Here is an 8,215-nt window from a genome sequence, read left to right on the forward strand (position 1 = left end):
AAATTTAAAAGTAATATTTATATAATAATAATAAGAACATACGTTAGATACTACAATAAAAAGATATGTAGGAGCTAATCGGGGCGGGGACGGGGAATGCATTCTCCATCCTCGTCCCTATTTAGCTCTCAATTTTTTCTCCCCCACTCCCTCTCCCATTTCCCGCCTAATCCCCACAAGCCCCAACCCCGTAGGGAAATTGAACATCTCTAACGTTCACTTGAGGGACTTTGGCTTAAACTACAAAAATTTTGGTTCCTTACCGACTTATTTTCGTTTGACTATATTTTGATTTGGTCGTTTTAATTTTAAAATTTTAAATCTAGTCGATATGATTTGAATTTAGTTTCAATTATTCTGGTTTAGTATAAGTATGAGATTTAGTAAATCATCTCTGTCATTATTATTGTATATATTACAATTTCAATTACAAATTCTATTTTTAAGTCTAAGCTTTGTGTTTATCAATATCTAAAATAGATCTATTATTTTTTAGAAAATATAGATTTGTCAGAGACATATTAGATACAAAAATTGAAAATTTAGGACTTATTAAACACTTCTGAAAGTTCACGCTAACCAAAAAGACACCAAATTTTTAGAACTAAACTTATAATTTAATCGAACCATTTTTTAAAATTTTTTAACGACATTTCTCTGTTTGAACAACTCTATGTTGGTTGATTGCATTAGAATTCAACCACACTATCGAAGTCAGATTGAAACATATTTTTAAACTATACCATAGGGATTCAATTGAAACTAAGTTTAAATTTATATATAAAGATCAAATTGAAACTTTGTCCAAATTAGATAAGAATAAAAACTTGCAATTCATGGTATGCTTAATAACCATCTTGTTTTTAGTAATTTTGTATTTCAAAAATTTATGCTTGTTTTCTCTCAATTTTTTTACCATGATTTTCACTTTTTAAAAGATATACAAATTCTTGGTCAAAATCTAAAACAAATAAATTTTTAAAAACTATTTTTTAGACACTGTTTGGTAACCATCTAACTTTTATTTTTAAAAAATAATTAAAAAAAATAAAACCTATAACCAATCCTTCTACCTCTAAAATTTTTGTTTTCTTATCTACTTTTTATCAATGTTTTCAAAAATCAAACCAAAAATTTAAAACTAAAAAAAAATAATTTATTAAAAACTTATTTTTATTTTTGACATTTGACTAAGTATTCAACTAGTTAAGTGCTAATCACGGTAAGAAATTGAAAAGAAATAGATTTAATTTCCAAACACAAATAACAAATAAATGAAATTGTTACTAAACGAGACCTTAGTTTTTAAAACTTGACTTGACTTTTAAACATAGAAATTTAGAGGCAAATGTTGACTTTATAAGTTTAATTCTCAAAAATTAAATGGTTATCAATCGATGTCTTAACTATTGATTTTACCGTAAAAAAAGCATAACTCAATTAGCATAAAGAATATAATATCAACCTCGACTTTAGACGTCGATCCTCTCCCCAAGTTCTAGAAAAAAAAATGAAAAATGAAAAACTGAAACTGGGTAGTGTTAGGTGCATAAATAAAGTGGGTAGGTCTCTAACAAAGGCCATCAAACATTCTCTGGCCTTTGTACCAAACAGCATATTAAGTCCAAAATTTGGTGTCACACACACACCACAACCAAAAGGGGTTTTCAAAGTTGTAAATTTTCTTCTCATATGCATATTTATTTGTAGGTCTAACAAAGGACAGAAGCCCAAAAATTGGGTTTGTATTCTTGTGCTGGAACTGTTTGTATTACAAAAGGAGACTAATAAACAATGCCCATAAATTGGTTTACAAAGTCTGTCAATACCAAAGAGCAAAGGAATCTGCTTTTGCAAATTGCAAGAGATCAATGTTGTTAGTATAAGCCAAAATCTTTCTGAGCTGCCTTTCTTCAAGTGTCTTGTATCCCTCTTTTCTTCTCTTTTTGCACAAATAAAGCTCCCTTGTTTTCTTTTACCTACATTCAATTCTCACACTAAAATTTCCACTAATTTGTCTCATAATATTGGATGGAGGGAGATTTCAACATTTACATGACCCTAATTATTAGGAAAAAAGTGTGTAAAGTAAATACGAGAAAAATCGACATGGAGATTTATGTGATTCACTAATCGTGTATTAGCTATGTTCATGAATAGAGGGAGAGAGTTGTTTATTATCAAAGAGAAAATATCATACTATAGATTTAGAGACATTAATAGAGTTAGAAAGTTCATATAGCACATTTCTCTAAACCCTCGAAGCCATAATCGTAAATGATGTAAATAACATAAATATCATACTATAGATTTAGTGTCATCAATAGAGTTAAAAAGTTTATATAGCGCATTCTTCTAAATCCTAAGGTCATGACCATAAACGATGTAAATAACGTAAATACGAATACAATGAGACTTCCATGCTTGATTATTTGGAGCATTATATAACATATATTTAAGTCATTCAAACAATAATAATCATTAAATACAAATTTGAAGTAGGTTTATGTTTTCCTCTTGAATAATTTACTTTTTGTAATTTTTTTAAAGACTAAAAAGTTAATATCATTCGATAATTTTGCTGAACGATTATAAATATACGAATAAATACTTTTGTCAAAAATGAAAATGAGCAATCGTTTTATCATTCTCTCTAATTCTTCCTCCTTTTTCTTTTCTTCTTTTTTTTCTTCGTATTTTTTATTGCTAATTCTTTTTTTCATTATATGGTCAATGTTTATTCGTTTTTTTTTTTAAAAAAAGAATTTCTTGATGAGATGTAAGGGAGTTTTGTGAGGTAAAATTAAAATAATAAGCGTTAAACGATTTTTCTCTACTTTAGTGTATAACGCTTCAGCTTCTTTGAGAATTCTACTAGCAAGCAAGGCTTTCAATCTCGGTTGGGGCCAAGAGAACTGAGGGATCATGTCACATCGCCGATGACCGAAAATTCCTACCCCGAATGGTTAGCCAACATAGTTCCTGTCCCGAAAAAGGACGGCAGAGTCCGCATATTTTTAAAAATATTTATGAAAATATTGTACTTTTGAAACTATTTAGAAAAATATTATTTTTTTAATAGGTCGAGGGTTCAAAATTCGACCTAGGTAGGTCAAATTTTGAACCCTCGACCTTTACCTTTTTTTTTCCCTTTTAAGTTCGAATTTTCAACATTCGATCTTTGTGTTCTTCTTTTTTTTAAAAAAAAAAATCATTTTATAAACAATTTCTAAAAATATTTTATTATTTTATTTAAACTCTAAAAATAATAAATTAAAAAAATAATATCTCATAAAAATAAAAAAAGTGTAAATTAAAATATCTCATTTATATAAAAATAATTACAAAAATCAATGTGTCCCACAAGGCGGACGTCGTTGATTTCGAACTAGTTTTCGTTGTCGACTTCGAATTTGATGTTGCTATGGTTCTTCTTGATGTTGCTCTGGTACCTCTGCAGACGCTTCATGATATAAATATTCATTATGCTCTCTACGACCCCGACCATGTCCATGCACGTATGAAGACGAAGGACCAGCCTCTGAGTCATAATGTCCTAAACCAAATGCTGACATCATCATCATCGGACTAACATAATCAGTTTGACTCTGCGTCTACATCACAGGGAGCAACTCTTCCACATTATGGGCAACCTCATCAAACTCATCCTCTTCCCATATAGGTCCTCTACGTCTAGGAGCTGGTAAAGGAACAATAGGTATATCGTACATATAATGTATCTCCTCCATATAGCTTTGGTTGTCACTACATATAGCAAGAACCTGGTTCGGATCATTCACAACATCACGGAGTCTACTGTTGTTCGATCTCTATGAATTATAAAACAATTAGATAATATTTAAAATAAATTTAAATTAAAAATAATTAGATAATATTCATTCATTTACCAAATGACCCACAGCTGCTCCCGGACGAGTGACGTAACGCCTTGTGATATTATTATACCAATGAATGTAGTATTAAGTGACATCCCTGTCAAACTATTCAATAAAAACCCCCACTGCAATAAACCTTGCACGATAGTGCCATCGCACTACTAAATGTGCAACTTTTTTGAACCAATTTACAGTCCTTAAGTCGATATCATGCAGTAGGGGTTCAGTATTACAAGGCGATGGGACATCCTGCTGAAAACCAAATTGTCTCATCACCCTGTCAGGAAGATGTCACTCACCAATGTGAAAACAGATGAGAGGACTCATCGTCCGCCATATGTTTTGACCATTCATACAGAAATTGGGCAAAGTATGCATAATAATTTTGTACGGCTTCCAAATAACCTGAAACAAAAAATATTATATTGGAGAACATTAAAGACAAATACAATAAAAATGTGTATAAAATAATCAATTAGGTTCAGTGTAATGGACCTGATCAGGTTGAAGCAGATCAAACATGTATCTGTATTGGCTGACTACATGTGTGGTTGTCCTAGTCACACAAAATTTCTCTCTCCACCTAAATTTTTAAATTGATAATTTAGAATCTAAATTGACTAGATCAATGGTATAAAAATTAAATAGAATTAAAACAACATATCGAGAACCGTAGGCTCGTCCAGCTAACTGAGCATCATTAACATGTTGTAGCTGTGGAGCCATTGTTGGATATCACTCCCAAGCCCATAGTTGCAAAAGTATGAGAGACCCAGCTATCTCTCGAACCTCAAGTCTTGTTGCTTTGCATAGTTGTTTATACAACCATGTCAAACATGCTTATCCCCACGAATACCACCCCACATCATAGAGGTTAGCTAATAGTGGCAGGAACATCAAGTAAAAAAAATGACTTGATTTGTCGGAAAACAGACTTCCACCCATCATTTGTAGTATATATGTTCGCGCATATCTTATGACGGTTTCCTTGTCTGCATCATCTATGAGCTTACAGAATTGTGTTCCTAACCATATCAAACTTAACCTCGATCCTTTAATTTTGTCGGCAGGTGGGTTCACACCGAGGTACAGTTGACAAACTTGTGACCAGTCATCGTACATCACTCCGGTGACTAGCTCACTGTCAACAGGTAAACCCAACAACACTTCTATGTCTTGTAGAGTGATAGTGCACTCTCCAACAGATATATGAAATGTATGCGTCTCAGGTCTCCATCTCTCGACTAAGGTTGTGATCAGATGCTAGTCCAACTGAATAAATCCCAATCTAGGAACCCATAGAATCCAGATGTACACAGTAGCGGTAATATTCGAGGGTGGAGTGGGATAGTGCACTTGAGAACTGCCTCTCGACGCCTGCAAGATATTTCTTCAATAGTACGATCTCACCATACAACAGATGATCGATGAATGGACTGGTCATACAAAACATCAAGATCACAGGTCCTGGGTTTAAAGCCATTCTCTGAAAGGAAAAAAAAATATTTATTTCTCAATTAAAAAAATATATTTATTTCTCAATTAGAAGAATAATGTACAACTTAATTAAAAGAATAATGTACAACTTTATAAATTATAATAAAAAAATTGAATATACAATAAAAGTATCTACACTTAATTAAATATACATGATAAAAATATTATTTATTTCTCAATTAAATAATGTACAACTTAATTAAAAGAATAATGTACAACTTAATTAAAAGAATAATGTATAACTTTATAGATTACAATAAAAAATTGAATATACAATAAAAGTGTCTACACTTAATTAAATATACATGATAAAAGAAGTATTTATTTCTCAATTAGAAGAATAATGTATAACTTTATAGATTACAATAAAAAAATTGAATATACAATAAATGTGAGCATGGAATGTGAGCAAACGGTCATAAAATGCGAGCATGGAATGTTAAAATGTGAATAAAATTGAATAGACAATAAAGTCTTCGTAGTTCATGTTAAAATGTGAGCGAGCATAGAATGTCGAATGCTTGCCACTTGTTACATGAACAGTACCGCTCATACCTGTTTAGCCTCAATATTTGAACGTTTCCTCCTTTGGCATTGAGACTATAACGTCCGATCTTCACATGAAATACACCTTCATACCGATCGTATGATTGTACTTCATGTTTATTAGATCTTGCAGCCCATTTATTTATTTTCTCATGTGCGTACCTGGATTTTTACTCCACTTAGTATTATAAAATATGCTTGAAATAAATTGTTAATAACATATAATAATAATAATAATAATAATAATACCGGGTATATTTATCTTGACGCTCCAATGCATCACTTATTTTGTCTCTTCTTTTCTCGAAATAATTCACGCATTTGAAGAATGTTATCTGAGCAAGAGTATTTATAGGCAACATTCGAGCTCCTTTGAGGACTCCATTTATGCATTCTGATAGATTTGTTGTCATCCACCCATATCTGAATCCTCTATCATGTGCTTGAGTCCATTACTCTAAACTAATGTTGTCGGAAAATCTCAGACAGCTCCGATTTATTCCTTTGATATCTTCAATTGCTTTATTGAACTTCCGAATTTGAAACTGATACCCGGCACGATAAACATAATTTTTCAATGTATTGAATATGTACTTTTTATTAAAGTTGCTGACGATATGTCATAAGCATAAACGATGGTGACGTTTTGGTCCCATCCAACCATTTGCTGGATTGTTCACTGTTGCGGTTATACCAGCATGTCGATCTGAAATTAAACACACCTCTTCGTGTGTTACAATTTCTCTCACGTGTTTCAGGAACCATCCCAATGAGTCTGCAGACTCTTCATCAGCAACGGAAAATGCAAGTGGAAGAAGATGGCTGTTCGAGTCAACTGATGTAGCAATCAACAATTTTCCTCTATATTTGTCGTACAAGTGTGTACCATCTATCTGAATTATTGATCGACATTTATTAAAAGCTTCTATACAAGGATCAAATGCCCCAAATACAGAAGTTAGGATAACATGGCCTTCAGTAAGTGTTTCTTTCACTCTCCATTCTACACGTGTTCTGGGATTGGTCTGCTTGACCATATACAACCACCTGAGTAACCATTTGTAAGACTCATCCCAATCACCGAAAACTTTAGCCAACGCTTTTCTTTTGCCCTCCCATACCTTATGGTAAGGAACATGATATCCAAACTTTGATTTGATATCGTATTGCAGTTGTACCATACTGATAGATGGTTTTTCTCTTACGACATCACAGAACTCTAGTGCAATCATTGATGAATCTAATTGCACATGACTTTGACTTAGTTCTGAATAAAAATATGTATGCTGCTCATCGTACTTAGTGATCTCGAACAAGCCATGCGATTTTTTCTTTATTGCACGAAGTCTCCACTTGCAACCTTCCTCCCACTTCTTACACTGAATTGTCCAAATCGTCGATGTCGATTCAACAACCTCATATGGTGCGTGATATTTTATTGTAAAACATTTGACCTCGTGTTGTAGCATTTCTTTGTCTTGAAAAAATCATCCCTTTATACAATTGAGTATTATCAACGTCTACAGGAGCTACAATTGGGTCATGTTCTCGAATGCTATCTAGTACATTCATATCCAAATTGTTGAATGTATCTGAAAGTAACTCATGTTCACGACCATCGAAATCCAACTCTTCAAATTCATCATTCATTTCAGTTCTGAAGTCTCTATACAGGTTGTTAGCCACCATATCTTCATTATCACATGGCGATGCAACTGACTCCGGATCAGAATCAATACATTCAGTTGGATCTTCAAACTGGCTAAAAGATGTATTCAAGTTTATATCAACCCCTATCTTATTTACATTTACATACAAATGCACTAAATTCGGCAGTGACATTGCGATTGAGAACATCAAGTTCATAGCTTGTGCATTCGAAATAAGGAATGACATAAACCTTATTGATCCTGATGGTTCTTGGTTAGGATGTCTATATATTATTTCTATCTGATTTGTTCCCATATCTACACTAAGTGACATCCCAACCATTTCAATGAATTGTTCAAATACAATTCCACTGTTCACATTTATGCTAAAACTCTCACTTGGTGGTTGGTCAACTCCATCAATACCATCAATCATATTACCATTTGTAAACAACAGAAATCCCAAGCATTTGCCCGCCATTTTCTAAAAAAAAAAAAAAGACAAACAATATATTACTAATTGTTCTACTAATTATCAAACTTAAACAAAAATAAACCACAATAAGAAATATATATAGGAAATATAAGAAGTTTATGGGTAAAAAAATATAAACTTTGTATTAAACT

General features: G+C 32.3%; 1 pseudogene; it reads right to left on the minus strand.

The window, feature by feature from the left end:
* Positions 1–6,897: 6,897 nt before the first annotated feature.
* On the minus strand, positions 6,898–7,931 carry LOC150034640 (uncharacterized; annotated as a pseudogene).
* Between the last annotated feature and the right edge of the window lie 284 nt (positions 7,932–8,215).

The sequence above is a fragment of the Benincasa hispida genome, chromosome 8 (genome assembly GCF_027475165.1).
Source record: "Benincasa hispida cultivar pf3 chromosome 8, pf3_genome.v1.1, whole genome shotgun sequence".
Lineage (NCBI taxonomy): Eukaryota > Viridiplantae > Streptophyta > Magnoliopsida > Cucurbitales > Cucurbitaceae > Benincasa > Benincasa hispida.